This window comes from Malus domestica, chromosome 12 (assembly GCF_042453785.1).
Source record: "Malus domestica chromosome 12, GDT2T_hap1".
NCBI lineage: Eukaryota > Viridiplantae > Streptophyta > Magnoliopsida > Rosales > Rosaceae > Malus > Malus domestica.
Window position 1 is genome coordinate 8,492,600 of NC_091672.1, and position 21,236 is coordinate 8,513,835.

General features: G+C 38.3%; 1 pseudogene; it reads left to right on the top strand.

The window, feature by feature from the left end:
* The first annotated feature begins 22 nt into the window (after nt 1-22).
* Nucleotides 23-11,106, top strand: LOC103449777 (protein TEEBE-like; annotated as a pseudogene).
* The last annotated feature ends 10,130 nt before the right edge of the window (nt 11,107-21,236 follow it).

The following is a 21,236-nucleotide window of genomic DNA, read 5'->3' on the forward strand; positions in this document are numbered from 1 at the left end:
TGATTTTGTTTAACTTGTCTCGATGTCTTCATCATTAGATAGAAAGAAATTAGTGAACATGTTCACTTTCAGGCTTAGTTAGTCTATGCAGCTAATAGTTTCTTTGCATCTATCTTGTTATCAGTTGTTTCTTTTGATTTTGATTATTTGCATTTATCTTTTTATTAGTTACAATTTAATAAGAAAAGTGCACCAGAGGCTAACGATGGTTCTAGACACACTTCAAAAGCTAGTTCTCAAGTACATATATGATCCCAAGTATAGCACAGTGGAAATATAATAAGACATAGCAGATGTTGATAATTAGATTGTTTTTGTTTTGTTATTAGATACAATGTGATAGAAGAAGTGCACAAGTAGTTGACGATGGTTCTAGACAAGCTTCCAAAGCTAGTTCCCAGGTATACGAGAACAAGTACTAAATAGTTAGCTTATGAAACTTATGAGATTTTGATATAAACTGATCGAATTTTGTGTCTTCCATGTTTGGTTGTCACAGAGAAGTAGTCCAAACATAGAAAGAGACAACATTAAGAGAAAAGAAGATTCTAAAGCCACTTCTCAGGTAGTAAACACATGCTTGATAATAATTGTTAAATAGTTTGATAACTTAATCATTTAAAATTGATGTTCTTATTTGATTTCTTTATGCTAGTTACAATCTGTTGGTATTTTACGAGGGTCTTCATGCAAGTTACTAAATTGGCTCGGAAATGGACAAGTTGTTGCAACTGGAGAAATAGAATCAACAAATCCTGAGGCGAAAGTTCATCACATGGTGCTTGGTCCTAATTGCTGGAAAGTTTGGGTAACTGTTGTCAGAGTGGAGAATATATCTTTGTACCGCCCTACAAGTGAATTTCGTGTCCTGGAGGATGCTGTGTCTAGTACAATTGCCTGGCCATCAAAGTATGTCCGAGTTGGAGAGTAATTTTAGTTCATACTTAGACTAGAAAATGGTACTTTGACACTACATAGATAGTACTTTATGACTTCCGTTTATGTATTCATTAGGCACTACATGGATAATACTTTATGACTTCCCCTTATGTATTCATTTGGAAACTCAAGTATTTTTAAATTATGTTATAATATTATCAAGTATTTTTTATGTGCTTATTATATTGTAGTAAATCTGCAATTTTGTTGGTTATTCTATACTAAAATATATAAATACAGATATATATATATATATTTGTTAAATGATTTTTTTTTTTAAATTTTGGAAAATAATTTATAACGGGCATTAGCTGTGGTTAATTAGTAATCGACAACGGTCATAGCACGTGGTGCTAGATCTCAATCTACCACGGGTACAATCCGTGGTCATATTGCAGTTGACAACGGGCATAGCCTGTGGTAGAAAATGAGACTTTTTATCACATCCAAAATACTAACGGGCATAGTGTCCGTGGTGGATTGCCATTTATCACGGGCATTAGCTGTGGTTAATGAGTAATCGACAACGGTCATAGCACGTGGTGTTAGATCTCAATCTACCACGGGTACAATCCGTGGTCATATTGCAGTTGACAACAGGCATAGCCCGTGGTAGAAAATGAGACTTTTTATCATATCCAGAATACTAACGGGCACAGTGTCCGTGGTGGATTGCAATTTATCACGGGCATTCACCGTGATAGATGAGCTTTTTTCTTCTAGTGGTTTTGTTTCACTCAGCTGACAAGTCGGTATCCAAAGCTTCGTTTTTGATCTATTTTTAGCTGTAACGATTCATCTTTTCATTTAGCAATTGCCAAATTTTCAATTAGGGATTGCAGAGAATAATATGAAGCAACAGATTAAAGGTAGTGTTCCGAGAAAGAGAGAGATCGATGGAGAAAAATCATGTTTGAGGACGTTACTTCAGCAGCTGGATTCTTTTGGACAGCCGGGGATTGAAGCAAAACCAACGGGTATCATGATCCTCATCCCTTTTGGAGTTTGCTTTCTCTCGGATACGATCATGAACAAACAATCAAGCTAAAGGATGGTGCAGTTTGAAACGCGATGGTAGCGTTAATTATGTTGTGTGTCATATGTTACATACTTTCGGAACTTCAGTGTGTAATGCGAAAATGGACCTATACAAAGTGAATTTTCATTTTTAATTTTGGCCGTTGTAGAGTTTATATTAATCTAGAGCCTAGAGTCCACAAGAACTTCAAAAATCCGATTATATATATGATCAAACTCAACCCTGCTAAATTTACTTTCACAGATCTGCATGGGGATGTTCGAGTTAAAACATTGTACTTGACTCACGATATTATAACTTCCATACATATAAGAAAATAAATTAACCAACACAAATGATAATTAAAGATACTTAACAGTTAACAGTATCAAATAATTATTTATTTCTTACCAAAGAAAGTATCAAAAGAAAAAGAAAACTCCTGGCAAATCTATCTACCAGTACCACTACCACATGATCTTAAAAATATATACAAATTCGCAACAACAACAATTAATTGGAGAAAAGCAGAAGGTTAAGCAATCAAATGATTATAAGTTGGAGTAGCAATGGTGGTGACACTTACGCTTTGGGCGTTCAAGGCTATGTCCAAAGTTGTTAAGGCCATCTCCAATCGAAGGGTTCAGAGGGTCAGAGGGATTTGGAATCTGGGAGGGCCCCATGGAATTGGAGAGGGCTGGAGGGTAGCCAGCCAGCCAACCCGGGGCTAGCCATTTTTTTTAATGTTTTGTTATTTTTGTCGGTTATAGCCGACAGAAATAATATATACTATATTATTAGTGTCGGTTATAACCGACACTAATAGCAATGCTAATATAATAGCAGTTTGAACAATGTCGGTTAATATAATAGTAGTTTGAACAGTGTCGGTTAAAACCGACACTAATTTGAATTCTAATTTGAATTCCAACGGCCAGCCAATCACTAGCCGTTGTATTCAAATTTTTTTTTTGTTTTTATGAATTTAAACCTTTTTTTTTCTATAACTTCCTATAACTTTTTTTCTATAACTTATATTTTACAAATTTTGGTTCATATTTTTTTTCGTATAACTTTTATTTTACAAAATTTGTTTCATATTTTTTTTTAAAATTCTATTTTTTTCCTATAACTTCCTAAGCCATTGTACAACATTAAATTAAATTAAGTAACATGAAACAACATTAAACAATATGAAACAACATTAAATAACATTAACCAACATAAAAATTATACAACATGAAACTTAAACAACATTTTTAAAAACATTTAAAAACATAAAACGTAAATGCCTACTCCATGCTTCTTTGGGCCCAAAGATGTGCAACAAGATCTTGTTGTAGGTACTTGTTTGTGGTACGAGAACGTATCATTCTATAGCGCATCATGTACTCATCTATAGAGATACTACCAGTTTTTGGATTGAAAGGCAAATTAGGCTCATCATATATTTTTGCACGAGCCCTTCTTGACCTATTTGGATCTTCTTGGTCGTCATCGGACTCTCCATCAATATACCCATCTCGCTCATCATCCACTATCATATTGTGTAATATGATGCAAGACATCATGACGGAGTCCAAAATTTCTCGACTCCACCCTCTTGCTGGCTTGCTGATGATCTTCCACCGTGCTTGTAGAATACCAAAAGCTCTTTCAACATCTTTCCGATATGCCTCTTGGTGTAAGGTAAACAACTTTTCCGCGTCATTCCTAGGGTTTGGAATTGCTTGGACAAGTGTCGCCCACTTTGGGTAGATGTCATCTGCCAAGTAATACCTCATATTGTATTGACGGCCGTTGATGTAGTAGTCAAGTTGAGGTGCTTTACCTTCCGTCAAGTTATTGAAGAGGGGTGAACGCCCAAGAACTGTAATGTCATTTTGGGATCCAGGGACTCCAAAGAAAGCATTCCAGATCCATGTGTCATATGAGGCAACCGCCTTTAACACAACAGTTGGCTTTCTCGACCTTCCGCTAAAGTCTCCTTGCCATCCGGTGGGACAGTTCTTCCAATCCCAATGCAGGCAGTCTAATGACCTTATCATGCTCGAAAACCCACGGTCTTCAGTTTTGTGAATGAGTCGATTCAGATCTTCTTGATTTGGCTCGCGGAGGTACTCGTCTTTGTAAACCTGAACAATTGTGTCACAAAATTCTTCAAGAGTATCAAAGGCATGTAGACTCAGACATACCATGGGTTTCATCCATCGAATCAGCTGGGGAGCCATAGGCCATCATTCGGAGTGCAACAGTAACCTTCTGATAAGTTGAGAAACTAGGGCGGCTTGCTCTGTCTTGCTTCTGTCGAAAGTACGGATTGACCTGCTGGACATCACAAAGTAAATGCTCGAAGACATGATGCCTCATCCGGAAGCAACGTCTGAAATCCTCTTCTGTGTACACCGAGTTGGGGTCGAAGTAGTTGTTCATCAGATTGGCATGCGTCATCGTTCTGTTTCGTGGTTTGTAAGAGCGACCAACAATAGAGCCACCCCATTAAAATTGTTCCTCAGTTGGCTGACACACCATGGCCGCAGCCATGGCTGCTGCTCTGTTTTGTTTATTGCGCCTTACTTGAACTTCTTTATCAGACTCCGCATCTTCTCATCTCATTTGCGCCCATTTTGATTCTCTTTTGGTATTGGATGAGGACCCCCAGTTGGAATCTGAAGAGGATCTAAAGTTGGAATTCATTGCAAACTTGAATTGAAAGAGATTGAATTGAAATAGATTGAATTCAAAGTTGTGTGAATTATATCCCAATATCCACCCTATTTATAGCAAAAAAAAATTCAAATCCAACGGCTAGCTGACGTCATGCTGATGTCACTTAGCCGTTGGATTTGAATTTAAGTTGTAGTTTTTAAATAATAAATTATGTTTGGCCCTCGGTTGGAAACGGTTTTTTGTGACAGGGCTAAAACGAACCCTTTGGCCCTTTGGCCCTCGGTTGGAGAAAAAGGCAAATGTGGCCCTGTACTATTCATTAAAATATTAATATCTTGGAGGATCTTAGAGGGCCAGAGGGCTAAAACGAGCCATCTGGCCAGCCATCGGTTGGAGATGGCCTAAGTTCACATTTCACAACCCTGGGGTTCAGGAGGATCCCGCTTGTGGGCCACTACTGGATGCTATCGCAATCAAGCAGATGCTTCCTATCAAGTATGTAATGGGTATGATTTCTTATAACCCCCTTGGTTTTAGTTTTGTTTAGCATTCAGTAGCTTTTTAGATATTGGTTTCTCACATGCAAAATAGTTTGTGTTTTTTTTCTCTTGAAAATATGGAACAAGAGTATAATTGGAATTCACATTGTTACATCACATTAATTGATCATATAAGATTGCTGACTTCACTATCACCTGATAAGATGATTAGTACGGACAACTAGATTTTCATATAAGATTTAAATTTTAGAAACTACGTTTTGAGTGGACTACACATCACACTCATCCTTCCACGTATTGTAGGGAAATCACCTCTTAAGTATTTATATTATTTTTCTGTTCATCAACTATTATATCATGTGGTTCACTAATTTCGTAAGAATTAGTAGTACTATAGAATCACTATAAAAAAAAATCTCCAAGTTTAGTTACTGCTCAACATCGAATGCGGCATGACACATAATACCACTATAGATTACTGGTCATAAATCAATACTTTTACAAGTTCCTAAAGGAAAAAAAAAACATTTAATACCGTCACAGCAATAAAGATTTATTCGATTAGGAAATCTCATCCCCAACTGATGGTATATGTCAATCTCTCTGTATACAGGTAACCTAGTGAAAAATGGTGGGTTTGAAATAGGCCCTCATGTGTTTAAGAACTTCTCAACTGGGATCCTCATCCCTCCCAAGGTAAAGGACCTGTACTCACCACTACCTGGATGGATCATTGAGCCCTTGAAGCCTGTCAAATACATAGACAGTAAGCATTTCTCAGTTCCTGGGGGACTTGCAGCCATCGAATTGGTTGTAGGGAGAGAAAGTGCAATTGCTCAAATTATTAGAACCGTCCCAAACAAATTCTACAAGCTTAACTTCACCATCGGAGACGCAAAGAACGGTTGCCATGGATCGATAATGATGGAAGCCTTTGCTGGCAAGGAAACCCTAAAAGTTCCTTTTGTGTCTGAAGGAAAAGGTGGCTTCAAAACTGCAATTCTCAAGTTCCAAGCAACTTTATTCAGAACAGGATTAACATTTTATAGTGCCTACTATCACACAAAACTTGATGACTATGGTCATATGTGCGGCCCTGTCTTGGATAATGTCATTGTTTTTCCAGTCGCTTGACATTAATTAATAGCTAGCTCGTTTGTTATAGCTCTAGCTATTTTATTGTTAGAGAAGATCTTGAAAGGTAGGATAAGATTAGGAATGAGGATATCCGAGGTAAAGTAGGAGTAGCCGAAATTGAAGGAAAGCTGAGAGAAAATCGGTTACGGTGGTTTGGACATGTGCAAAGAAGGCCTACTGACGCTCCGGTTAGAAGATGCGACTACGAGACAGAGGTTCAGGGTCGAAGGGGTAGAGGAAGACCTAAGAAAACTTTGGAAGAGACTCTAACAAAAGACTTAGAGTACTTGGATCTAACGGAGGACATGACACAGGATCGAGCACAATGGCGTTATAAGATTCATATAGTCAACCCCATTCAGTGACTTGGATTTTTTCAAGTCTCCAATCGAGAAGTTTTCCCCACTTGGGAAATTAAGGGAACACTACCTCAACCTACATGCTCCACTCACAAAGCTTCAACATACAAGCTTCAACAAAAGAAAAATTCAAAGAACTTAGCGAAGAAGGCTTTGGTGTATTTAACACAATACGTTGAAATGAAACAAAGCTTATTTATTGATATCTCCAATAAGTTACAAATATGTACATATACATGAGTCAAAATAAACAAACAAGAGGGAGCCTTCACAAAGGTTGCTTAGGAGAAGCCTCAGCAGTCGGTAGAGCCCCAGAAAGAGAAGGCACCGGAGGGGGATCATTCGGAGCCTCAGTACTGGACAGCACCTTAGAAGGAGGAGACATCGGAGGTTGATCATTTGGAGCTTCATTACGCGGTACAGCCCCAGAAGACGAAGGCAATAAATGCCTTTGGAACAAACCCACAAACCTCTAATGATCATGTAAAATCTGACCATCAAATTCCTTCATCTGGTCAAGCTTCCTCTTCATGTTTGTAGCATAGTCATGTGCGAGCCGGTGCAACTGTTTATTCTCATGCTTGAGCCCTCTAATCTCCTGTTTGAGACTCATCACTTCAGCCGCCAATGATTCAACTTGGCGGGTTCGAGCAAATAGGCGTTGGGCCATATTAGACACAGAACCTGCGCACTGAACACTGAGAGCCAGAGAATCCTTAACAGCCAACTCATCAGACCGTTTGGAAAGTAGTCTGTTATCTTTGGGAGTGAGAAGGTTCCTGGCCACCACCGCAGCGGTCATATCATTCTTCATCACGGAATCCCCAACGGTAAGAGGACCAGTAGGGGATAAGAAGGATAGGCGCCATATGTTGTCTGGAGAAGGCGTGGCTACCTCTTCAACAAGGTTCAAGTCAAAACGACGGTCGGAGGGGCCATATATTTTCAAAGGTGTTGAAGAGAGAAGAGGTCGGATAAATCAAGATCTTAGAAATGCAAGAAGGGAGCTTCTACTGGTGGAGATTCAAGTGTGCTTTGGAACTTAATACCAGCCTCTATAAAAATCTGCACTCGATGAAGCTTCAAAAATCGAAGAGGCACCTGCTCAGAAATCGAAAAGGCGTTTGCTTTCTCAAAAGCTGGGCTGCTCAGAGACCACGAGGGCCGATCTCAGGAAACGAAGAGACGTTTGCTTTCTCAAAAGCTGGGCTGCTCAAAGACCACGAAGGTCGATCGCAGAAATCGAAGAGGCGCTTGCTTTCTCAAAAGCTGGGCTGCTCAGAGACCACGAGGGCCGATCTCAGAAATCGAAGAGGCACCTGCTTTTTCAACCTTGTCAGCACCTGTCACATGCACACTCAACTTTGCGAAAATTACGGGCATTCTGTCGAAGATTTCTGGTGAAGTAGAAAGCACGTGAATGTTATTGTTCAATCATCCACTTTCCACACACAACATCAGCTCATGGGTACCACAGATAACTTTGACAAAAATCTTTGACAAAGTTTAGACACGTGAAGCTTGCAGCTCCTATTACATCGCTATGACCAAGAAAGGTAAAAGAATAGCAAAGAAACAGCACTAACAAAGTTTAGATACATAAATTTTGAAGGTCTAGCTACCATATTATTACCCACAAGGGTAAAGGAACAGGACCACTGCTGGATAATTGGAAAGTCCCTGTGTGTCAACCTCTGTGCTCCGTGGCAAGGTAGACTAGCAAACAGGCCTAACCTTTACTCACATTCGAGAAAACACTCCCAACAAGATTACTTGCTTCAAGATCGAAGAGGCACCGCCCTCCGAATCTTTAGAGCCAGACTCCCAACATGATTACTTTCTCAAAAAGTGACGAGACACCGCTCTCCTAATCTCGAGAGCCAGACTCCTAGCAGGATTGCTTTCTCAAACATCGAAGAGTCACCGTTCTCCAAATCTCGAGAGACAGATCCCCGACAGGATTGCTTGTTCGAAAACCGAAGAGGCACCGCTTTCTCAACTTCGAGAGCCCCTTAGATAAAGCTTGTCTGTAATCCTCACACTGCTTTCTTAACTTCGAGAGCCAAATCTTCTTGGATAAAGCTTGTCTGTAATTTTCACACGTAACATCAGCATTCCAGATACCACAGACCATTTTTTCAAAGTGCTCTGACAGAGTTAAAACACGTGAAGCTGGCAGCTCCCACTACCGTGCTATGACCAAGCAGGGTAAAGGAATAACATTACTCCTTGTTAGGGAGACTCCTATATATGTCGACCTCCATCCTCAACGGACAGGCAGACCTGCAAAAATGCTCAACCCTTCCTCATATCTGACAGGGCACTTCCAACGAAGCATCTTGAAATACTCAGCTTTCTTTCCCCCCGAGAATACCTCTGCAAACAAGCTACACCAGAGCAAGAATATCTCATATCATCAGGGTTAAAAGCAAGAGTATCCCATATCATGCTTTTTCCCTGTCTTTTCCTTTGGCTTTGTTCTTACCTGCAAGACAAGGAGAAAGAGAGCAATCAGTCAGCACTTGGAATCAAGCTTCCAGTCCGGAACTGACTGCCTGGAACCCCTTACCTGATTACTTACCTGGCATTGCTCTCGAGTACTCATTTTCAACATCTTATGCTTCCCGAGAAGATACCACATCTGTCTGAGGAACAAATAGGGCAAGTGAGAAGGATACAAGGAAGCATGTGGAGACAAACGCAACAGAACACGTGCTGATACATCCACTACTTTGTCAACAGCAAAAGTATCCCATATCAGCAGGGTCGAACGTACTCTAGATTTGATGGACTTGTTTTGACCCTCAAATTCTTCAGTCGGCCTTATACTCTGGCAGAAACCAGAAAACCCTCCAACCCAGTTCAAGAATAAGCCTGTGGAAAGTTACTTCTTCAAAAGCAAAAGTATCTCATATCACCTTTTCTCCTTTTCTTCTCTTTATCCTTCATACTGCCTGCAAGATAAGGAGAAGGATAACAATCAGCCAGAACTCGAAATCAAACTTCTAATGTGGGACTGATTGCTTGGAGCTCTGATTGCTTACCTTGTCTATCACCTCTTTCAGCATATCCCCTAGCTCGGCGACTTGGGAGACTCCTACTACATGGTTTGTATCGCGTTTGACCAAGCCTGAAACTACAAGTAAGCGTCAAGTGAAATTGATACATTACCTTGTGCATCTCCACTAGTTAAAGATACCACCCCTGGAGGGAGGAAGAGTACTTCCAAAGAAGATGCCACATCTACCTATGAGACAGATAAGGCAAGTGAAGACGATACCACACTTTGGTACTTAAAAGTTTCGTGATTACGAGATCATTCTCCCATAATATTTCCTAATGTCATTTGTACTAAATCATTCACTTGTACTCACTAAAGAAGAGCTTGAACCTATGTACTGTGTAAACCCTTCACAATTAATGAGATCTCCTTTACTCCGTGGACGTAGCCAATCTGGATGAACCACGTACATCTTGTGTTTGCTTCCTGTCTCTATCCATTTACATACTTATCCACACTAATGACCGGAGCAATCTAGCGAAGATCACAAACTTAATATTTAAGATGATATTCTTTGGTGTATGTTTTTCGCAAACGATATAGTGTTGATAGATGAAACGCAGGAAGGGGTAAACGCGAAGCTAAACCTTTGGAGAGAAGTGTTGGAATCTAAAGGTCTTCGCCTAAGCCGATCAAAGACAGAATATACGGAGTGCAAGTTCAGTGCAAACGAAGGCCAAAATGAGTTAGGGGTGAGGATCGGAGATTAGGAAATACCAAATAGTGACCGTTTTCGCTACCTAGGATCTATCTTGCAAAAGAACGGAGAATTTGATGGAGATCTTACCCATAGAATACAAGCTGGATGGATGAAGTGGAAGAGTGCATCCGGAGTGTTGTGTGACCGTCGTAGGCCACTGAAGCTCAAGGGAAAATTTTATAGGACGGCAATAAGGCCGGCGATGCTGTATGGCACAGAATGTTGGGCGGTGAAGCATTAACACGTAGGTGTAGTGGAGATGAGGATGCTTCGTTGGATGTGTGTGCACACGAGAAAGGATAAGATTAGGAATGAGGATATCCGAGGTAAAGTAGGAGTAGCCGAAATTGAAGAAAGGAGGAGAGAAAATCGGTTACGGTGGTTTGGACATATGCAAAGAAGGTCTACTGACGCTCCGGTTCGAAGATGTGACTACGGGACAGAGGTTCAGGGCCGAAGGGGTAGAGGAAGACCTAGGAAAACTTTGGAAGAGACCCTAAGAAAAGACTTAGAGTACTTGGATCTAACGGAGGACATGACACAAAACTGAGCGCAATGGCGTTCTAGGATTCATATAGCCGACCCCACTTAGTGGGAAAAAGCTTTGTTGTTGTTGTTGTTGTTGTAGAAGATCTTGAAAGGTGAGAGTGTGTGTTGTTTATTACAGTATACATTTGGTTCTTCAGAATATGTTTTGAGCCATTGGTGGGTATGTACTAATCCATATAAATAATTATGCAAAAGCACATTTTGTTTTTCGAGAAGAAAAAAGAAAAAAAAAAGAAAAAAAAAGCTTAAATAACAGAGCCCTTCGGGCAACCAGTACACATTGCATCAAAGTGTAAGGCATTCCTTACACTCGCAGGCACAATATTAAACCAAATACAATTAGAAGACATAGAGTGTCCTATATGATCCACTGCAAGAACAAATAGAATATGTGATCAATATTATGTGATCCTCTAAATTCGTCACATAAGTTCAGATATGTAAAGAAATCATGTTGGCGTCACTGATAAAAGGATCCGTGGATTATGGGCAAAGATAAAAGGCGTCACATATAATTTGGTGCTGCCGAGTGAGATGGGCAGGCTATCATTATGACGCTTCGTTTTAGATTCTTTGCCCGCACCTTCCACCCCATGTTACTGTACAATCACTCTCTGTCTCACTAAGCCCTACGACAGGTTTGTAAATTTTATTTTGAGTTTTTTAGACAACGAACAATGCAAACCTTTTCACAAAATATTTTGGTGAGTTAACACAAAGATTTAATGCATGAAAAAGTGTTTGCATCTAGGATTTTTTAGGAACTCCGAGAGAAGGCTCGGAAGAGCTAATGCACCCTCTTAAAAAATGATAAGCCTTCTAACCCAAGAGCAAATAAGCTCAACTCAACCCTAATAAACCAAAAGATATTTTTGTTTTGAACAACCACTAAGACACTTGTCAAATGTTAATGAAATTTGAAAACATAAGCGTGCGAGACTTACACGAGTGAAGGAGTCAGACAACCCATTTGGATTTTCTTAAAATGTATGTCAGACTCACGTGCAAAGCACATGCATGAGGCAGAATGTTGATATAGAATATGCTATTTCAAAATACATTGTGTGTCCTAACCAGATGATGTGGGTCGACAATTTCACTAATCAGAATGCATAAGAAACTTGAATGTTAACTGCATATGCATAAACAAACTTGACTTGAGTTAAATCAAGACCATGCACTTTGCTCTTCAATATCAAGTATTCTAAGCCTAATATAATGTAAATTGGCCTAAAGAGCTTTTGTGATAAAATGTTACAAATTTGACAAGGAAAATCAAGTAAAAAAAACTTCACACTAGTTTTTAGAACATAATTCGGAAATCTTTAATGTACACATCCTCACCTTTGAAAAGTTACAAAGACATTGCTTACAAAAACTTTTAATTTCAAAGTAGCCTTATTAGTTCGACCGGTAGTTCTACTCCTCTCAAATTCCAGATTTTTACTTATTTTATTTTGAAAATTCTTTTCAACATCCATATCACTTGAGCTTTTAGTTTTCAACGTCCTTGATGAGCATTTTTGGTGTAGTGAAAACAGTTGTGGTGTATTCTTTAAACTTTCAATTCTGTACCATCAAACTGTCACCCTTGTATCCTGAGCAATCACATTCCAACTCTCTCTCTCTCTCTCTCTCTCTCTCTCTCTCTCTCTCTCTCTCTCTCTCTCTCTCTCATTAAGCATGGTTGATGAGTTGATTTTATATTATATATTTTATCATATTTTAAGTATATTTTGGTAATTATTTTCGTGAAATTTTAATACTTGGATTTATATTCTTAATATAGGACATGCGACTTCTTCTTGAGAAAAAAAGTAATCAAACGGATTAATTTTGAAGTGATTCAAATTGGAGAATGTTTGCAAATCTTTCACCTTGTTCGTATCAAAGTTTCAGATTTTCTACTAAGTGGTTAATTTATGGCGATGAAATAAAGAACCCAGCGCGCAAAGCTGTTAAAGTGACGTTTTTGATTTATTTGGGCTTTTTGTCTTTTGGCGATGGATCCTTCTGCAAATATGTCCAGGATGACTTAAGCTTTAAAAAGTGACATGTTGAACCCGATTTGAAGGTGTTTTGGTCCAGAAACGTGAGATTCTTTATGGCTGCCCATGCTTCTCAAAGTTAGAATATGAATGTATTTCCTTAAAAAAGGAATAGGAGTGTATTTCTTTGTTATCTTATTCTACATTTTTTTAAGAAAAAGAGACTAGCTGGCGGATTCGCCACAGAAGTCCATCCTTCCAGGGGCCAAGAAGACTCACATAGGCATTATAGCCTCCTCAGCCACTATCGTGTGATTCGCTAGTGCCAGGAATCGAACCCAAGATGTGCCATGTGAAATATGGGTCTGGAATTTGTCCCCAACCACTAGGCCAACCCATGGTGGTTTAGCTATCTATTTAGTTTCCTAGTTTTATTTTAAGACCTTATCCAGGAAGGATTTATAGGTAAAAATAAGGCAATCTAGCCATTAGGGTTCACTACGAATCAATTTGGAGAACTTGGTTAGGCTTAGACGATTTGTATTCTTCTTTCAAGGTGTTTTCTATCCTTTAGTGGTAAAAATAAGGCTATCTAGCCATTAGGGTTCCTTACCATCAATTTGGAGAACTTGGTTAGGCTTTGACAATTTGTATTCTTCTTTGCTTTGACGATTTGTATTCTTCTTTCAAGGTGTTTTCTATCCTATAGTGGTAAAAAATAAGGCTATCTAGCCATTTGGGTTCCCTACGCATCAATTTGGAGAACTTGGTTAGGCCTTGAAAATTTGTATTCTTCTTTTAAGGTGTTCTCTATCCTTTTTCTTCGTTATATTTCCTTTGATTTTGATTTTGATTATGTGTCACCAACTTTCATTTGCTAGGGTAAGACCGTGAGCCTTAGCATGAATATGTAGCTCTTATTTAGGGAATTGCTATTGGCACTTCCAAAATCACATTTTGCACTCCAAACTTTCTATAATTAGAAAGAAAAATACACTTGTGATGAGTGTAGAATGAGATTTTTGGATTGCTAAAAACAATTCCCTTGATTTAATTGCTTATGCTATGATGCATGCATACTTTGAATTGTTAATCATTGTATTTAAATTGTCCTTATATCTGTTGGAAATTAAATATGAATGAAAAATAAGAGTCAGTCAAGTGTTAAACGTTATATATCAAAGGGTGCTGCAAAGGGAGCCATCCTCTTTAGTGATGTGTCTGTTAAAAGGTATTACTTAACTACTTAAACCCTAAACGATACATCTCTTCGGCAAACAATATGTTTGAGTCCTATAAAAACTCAAAAACTATTGTCTTTTAAGATATAGAATGAAGAAGAGTTTTATTCAAGGTCTTTTATTCTTTGTTAGTCAAATTCCAACACTACTAAGCATAACTGCTTGGGCGACGAAGGGACAATTGTTGCGCAAAGGCAAATACGGTCATTCGAAACCTTGGGCTGCGAAAAGGACGTCGCGCAAAGCTCGTGAAGTCAGACATTGCGTGATGGAGGAAAATGGTTCGTCTTGCGAAATGAATGTTGCATGATGGAATTGGTGGTCGTTGCACGAAACAAAGAGCAATGAATGAGTGTTCGTTGCGCGTGATACTCCGAGAGGCGAAACGGGGCTTTGACCCCCAAACCCTTGCGCGACGGACATAAGGCCGTCGTAGTATGATTTTAAAATTATTGTTTTTAAATAATTTTTATTTATTTATGATTTATTATTTTCCTTTTAAATGTTGATAATATTGTTTTATGTATAAATTAATTTAATAAAATTAAAAACATAAAATGTAAAGAAGAATATTGAATAAAAAAATGGGGTGTGCTATCCACACACCATTTTTTACTTCTCACACACCCCTTGTTAATTTCTGTCCGTTGATCTTCTTCAATTCATCCAATCTGACTGCCGAAAACTAAAAAGGTGTGGGAGAAGTAAAAATGGGTGTGTGGATATCACACCCCTAAAAAAATTATTGAAAGTGTACATACAACATAAAAAAATATTTTAAAATTTGAAAATAATTGAAAAAAATAAAATATGTAGTCGTCCACGTCACAATAGCATGCTGGTGGTGTTGCTGCTACGTTGGGGTGCTGGGAGGTTGTAGCTGTTGTGGTGGAGGGCTGGAAGGTCGTTGCTGGAGATGGTTCAACGTCGGGTAACCGAATGCCAGAGATTTGAAGGGTAAGAAGAATTTGGTTCATCAAACTGCTTTGGGCTGCAAGCTGAGACTGCTGGGCTACAATCTGCTCCTTTAGGTCTGCCACTTCAGATGTCAACGATTGGACCTCTTATGTTCTCTACCTGGAGGATGAGGTAGACGGGTGCCGAAGTTAGGCTTTCCTAAGCCCCCGGTGAACATTCCCCTGCCTATGACCGAGGGTCTGATCGAGTGTGTCCGTCATGATCTGAAAACTCGCATCCTCAAAGGAAAACACCTCCTCGATTGGGGTCTCTGGGGGAAGCTAGGAAGCCACCTTCTCCAGAACGGTCTGGCCCTTCTCCACCATGGTGGACTAGAAAAATGAAAAAAAACAAATTAATTTTAATATACATGTAATTAATATTGAATATTAAAAAATTGAAATAACTTAAATGAAGCTGCTTCGTCAGCTCCTTCCCGGGACGAACGTACACCTCCTTGAACATGTCAATCTCAGGAAACTTTGACCTCCCCTGAATAATAATAAATATATTAACACATAGATTACCAATTGTGTAATAGAGAGTAAAAAGAATCATAACATAAAATAAATATACGGTTACTTACGTCGTTCCTCCAACCTATAAGAGAAACGTCATGAGTCGGAGCCGTGAAGAAGTTTCTTCTTCGACCGATTGATCGAGTTTTCCTTCACTTTTTTCTGTTGAATTTAAAAAACGTATTAGTTTAGATATTTATAACAAATTAATGAAAAAAATTAAAATATTATTTAACAATATCAAATTTTTGATTAAATATTATTAAAATATATATTATACTTACAAGGTATTTCTCGTCTTGAAAATGGCTGCAGAGCCACTCCCATTCATCCCAGCGGTCCACTAACTCTATAAGGCACCCAACTGCTAGAGCGACCTCCGAACCGTCATATTTCTCATAATGCTTATGGAGGTTGTTCTTCCATTGAGTCAACCTACAGACGCAAAGCTCGTTGATGTACTGGTTTTGATTGGCATCGAGGTTTGTGAGCTCATAGTGATGCTACAAAACTCAACAAATAAATAATAGTTAAAATTTATAATATTTGTATACTTTAATAAAAAAATTAGTATTTGAGGTTGAAAATACTTATCGATAATTCATGAAGAACAGGCTCCTTAACTTCAAGTGGGATAACTTTCCATGACTCCCACAGGAGGGGGCAATGATTCCTGATAACCGAGCCAATGTTACTGGCCAACGCACTGTGCTGCTCCTCTGTTGCAGCCGCACGATGTCGAGGATCCCACATAATGGTGATCTTCTCAGTCGTGGTGCGAGTGGTCTGTGACGTCTTCAAAAGTCTGCATGGGCCCTTGGTTTTTTTTTTTTGAACTACCAAATAAACAAAATAAACATTAGACGAATTCTATTTTCTACCGAAAATTCAGCAAAACCTCCCCTAAAACTATAACATTTCCTAAAATCTACAGACAATATAACAACAAAAACAACACATCCACCCAACAATTCAAACACTTTATACGAACTGGGGACTTTAAAACAAAATTTACGACTTGTATCATGTGTTTTCACTTCTAATTGCATCACTGGCCGTGAATCTATGAAGAAACTACACACATATTGGATTGCATATGTAATTAAGTAAGTTGAGAACAATATCGATGTGAGTAGTCTTGTCTCTTTGAAATTTTTAACACACCATATTCGTAACTTGAAAAATATACTAAAGATTTTCACTAATGAGAAAATAAAAGAATAAGAGAGATAACTTTTTAAGAGTGTAACCAAAGAATTTATCAACCAACTTTTTCTAAAGAAGATTGGGAATCTTCTTTTGTCATCCACCAACAAATTTCAGTATCCTCCTTGATAATATTTTGTAATAATGACTTTTTATGAACCTACCTGAAAAACCAAATAATTTAAAAGTTCAATTTTCACAACAACAAAAAAAACTTTCAAAAGTTCGATTATACTATGAGAAAGATGCATTACCTATCTGGGATAGAAGAAGCCTCACCAGACTGCTCAACCTCCTCAAAACTCTAGGTCCGTCGATGAGTCCACCGAGCATTTGGTAGAGGATGCGTCATCGAAGAAGTTGATGATGTAGGAGCCATAGACACCGTTGGACCGAAAGGCGTGACTGGAGACACACTCGTCGTGCCCATATCAGGTAGGGAGGTGGTAGCAGCACTACATGGTGGAGAAGATGCCTGACTGACCCTACTAGTTGCCCGACAGTTTGAAATTAGGTTTGACATCTACAAAAACAATAAATAAAAAAGTTACATTCCACTAATTTTAGTCAATTTATTAGAGTATATCACATGACATATAATATACATAATCCACCAACAGATCAGTAAGCAATGAATCCTAAGTAGTTAATTTGCCAATAGATCAGTAATAGTCAAATATATAACATTTTCCTTGATATATATGTGTGTGTGTGTGTGTGTGTGTACACAGAGAGATAAATTAAGTTTATCTATTTTTGGGAAAAAGATCCAAAACCAAACTAAAACACCAAATCTACCGAACTTATTTGAATATACAGTTAGGGCAAAGCATTTGAGACAATAGCATATATGGTTGGTGTAGGGAAACAAATAGCAAAATAGCAAAATAGCAAAAATATGGGCATTAGCTATAGGCAGCATGGTTTCATCACATAATCCACAGTGTTGGGGGCATGGTTTATAGCCATATATTAGTGGGGAATGTGAATGAGAAATAGCATATAATAGGAAAAACAAGATCTACACTGCAAGATTACATACAGAAGAAAACTATTCATACTATTGCAGATGTTGCAAACTGTGGTATAAAATCAAATGAAGCAAACTAAGTATAAAAGGAAATTTGAATCCAAATCCAAATCCAATTATTGACTACCAAACACAACATTACAACACTCAATTTACAAATTCACAATACGATAAACAGGTAAAAGTTTCCCTTCACCACGTCTTGATTATCAAGAAAACACATCCATGCATAGAGTCTTCATCATCATATTCCAAAGTTGCTAAATGGTAGTCCACTTTTCAGTATACTAAATATCCAATTCTATAAAGCCCTAAATCCAACATAATAAAACATATATTACTTGAATGACCAAGACAGAGAATAATAAAGTTAAGAATCTAAATACAAATAGTGAAAAAAGAAATATTCTCAGGAGTATGAGCAGCAACATGATTCCACACATTGCAATACGACAAAAGAATCAAATATTTTGGTGCCTTAGCATGCAAGATAAAGGTAAACCTTAAGGGGACCACTGCAGCATTGGGAAGTTATGAAACATGATGAGCATGTCGAATTAAAAAGAAACCAAATTAAACTTATGATAAAAAAAAAAATTGCATAAAAATAGGGAGTAAGGAATCATTTACTAACTATACTGTAGTAAAACATTTTTTTTTTTTTTGCATCACTACTCTAACCTAGACAAGAGGAAGGGGGAGGGCTTGCGCCCGAGACGTATAATGTTGTGTTTTCTTAATGAGTTTGATCTACGATAGTAGTATTCAAAGCAAAATTTCCAAATTTCTTTATGTATAGTACCCGGTTTTGTTAATGGAATTTGCTGGGACTTCCTCTCCTTCATATTAGGTAACCCCAATTCGAAACCCCTATTTGATTCCCAATTTGATACCAAGTTTTGTTTATAACAAAAAAAATGGAAAAATATATACAAACCCCGGATTCCCAATTCGAAAACCATCACCCAATATTCTCAATTTGAAAACCATAATCCAATATTCTTAATTCGAAAACCCTAACCCAAGATTCCTAATTCGAACCCTAAATCCCTAACCTAGGATTCCCAATTAGAACCCTAAATCCCTAAATGTTCTAATTAAAACAATTCAACAAAAAAAATGAAAAATTGCACTAATAAATAATTGAATTAAGGGATACTGGGTACTTACCTAGTAATGTTGCAGCGGCGGTGAGATGGTGTGGCGTCAGAGTGCGGCGGCGAATGTCAGGTGTGGAGGAGAGAGTGACAGAGAGACAGAGAAACAGAGAGAGCAAGAGAGGGAGAGACTGAGATAGTAAGTGAGAGATGGAGAGAATCGAGAGAGAGAGAGAGAGAGGAGAGTGAGATTTAGACAGAATCTAGAGAGAGAGAAGAGTGAGCTTCGCATGTAGAGAATGAGAGAGAGAGATAATGAGAAAAGTGAAGGCCCCAAAATAAAAACGGGCCCAATTTTCACCAAAAAAATCAAATTTTTACATGTTTGTGTGATGAGGGTGTTCTAATTTTTGTCGAGTGTCCAATTTAAATAAAAAAAACAAATTTTTAAATATTTGCTAGACAAACGTTTCCAAAATCTCATTGCTCATATTTGTAAATTTAATTTATTTTTTTGTTTAATTAATTTTTTACAAATTTTGAAAGAAAACTTTTGTTTGTATACAAAATAAATACCATTCAATAAATATCATTACATTTACATCACAAGTTTTCATTAATCCTCGTCTGAACTAGAATAAATATCATCACTTTCATCAGATTCAGATTCCCATTCCTCCTCGTCTGTAGGCACATCAACATCGTTCGCGAGCTCGGGTGCATTGTATCGTGGTAAATCCCTAAGGTCAATCATAATGGAGTCGATCGGTATTTCAATTTTGTATGACCTTCGGTTACCTGATACGGTTCTTATACAATAGTCATATCCCGCAGTATCTGCACCAAGTTTCTTTGAAATCTCCAGTTGTTGGTCAACAATGTCACCATAATCATCATCGTTAGCAGAATCTCGGTCTGGAATATCATACAACCCTTTGTGCTTAATCTTCTTAACTACTTTCCATCCCCTCCCGCCCTTAGGGCCATCTATATAGAAAATTTGTTTGGCCATCGTTACCAAAATGTAGAGGTCGTCGTTATACCAATATTTGTTAGTGTTGACTGATAGCAAACCATCATCTCGCTTAACACCTCTAACCCTATGTAGGTTTGTATCAAACCAGCAACACTTAAACAGGATAACTTGACAACGGTCTTTGTAAAGCAATTGCACAACACTTGTCAGTTTTCCATACAAATCAATGTCTACAATGTTGCCCGCACCTGGGACATGTACCCCACTATTATGCATACACAGCTTGTCATCGTGATCAGTTGCTAAAGACTTGATGCCGTTTACATGAAAACCTGAGGTCCGGAGTACGATTCTACGCTTAGGGGCCCAATAGCCAAGTTGTACAATTCTTCAGTGTAAGCGGGCGAATTCAAGTCCTTCAATTTCCTCACCTAAATTAATGATAAAAAGTTGACGTGTTAGTTTACCATTTACAATTATGCAAATAACCCAAAACATGAACTGTGATACCCCGTCCTAAATTTGTCATATTCTTATATTATCGAGCGTATGAAATTGCCAAATGGCCCTTGTAGCATGAACGTTGACTTTCGTTGACTGTCTCGACGTAACATTTATGACTAATCTTTTTTATTTATTCTTATCATACTCATTTCCATGAACACGTAGGCGCAAACGGATTCGAATTTTGAGTTATAACGAAGATTTTACGTTTCGAAATGTCGAACGTTTTTTTGGATATTTTTGTGTTTCGTCTTTAGTGACCTTGTTTTGTGAGCCACTAGGGCCCACATATTTTCTCCCTTTTTTCCCACGTGACCCCCTCTTCTCTCTTCCCTCTATTATTTTCTGAAAACCTCTCTTTTTCTCACAAACTCTCTCCCTCACTCTCGGCCCTTTCCTTCCTCTATCAAAAACCAACCATCCTAGAGGGTTGTCACTCAAACAACAACACACAACAACAACCTAGACTACACCATAACCTTCCCTCATAGTCCCTACAAGTTCTTGAACCAAGAAAATAGAAGAAAGACCATTCAAAAACTCACCCCTGAGCTGCACTGTTCAAGGAACTTCTCCAGCGATTTCTCACCATTTCCGAGAAGGTAAGCCTCGAAATTGGTCCCTATCATTGTAGGTCGTGTCTAGGTTCACAATTAGTAAGTTTTTGGGTGGTTTTGGTGGTGTAGGAACTCGGAAAAAAGCTCAAGGAAAGTCACTGTGCAAATTTAGAAATTTCTAGGCCATGGTCATTTGGCCATCTTTTAGGTCATTTTCTAGCCAACTCCA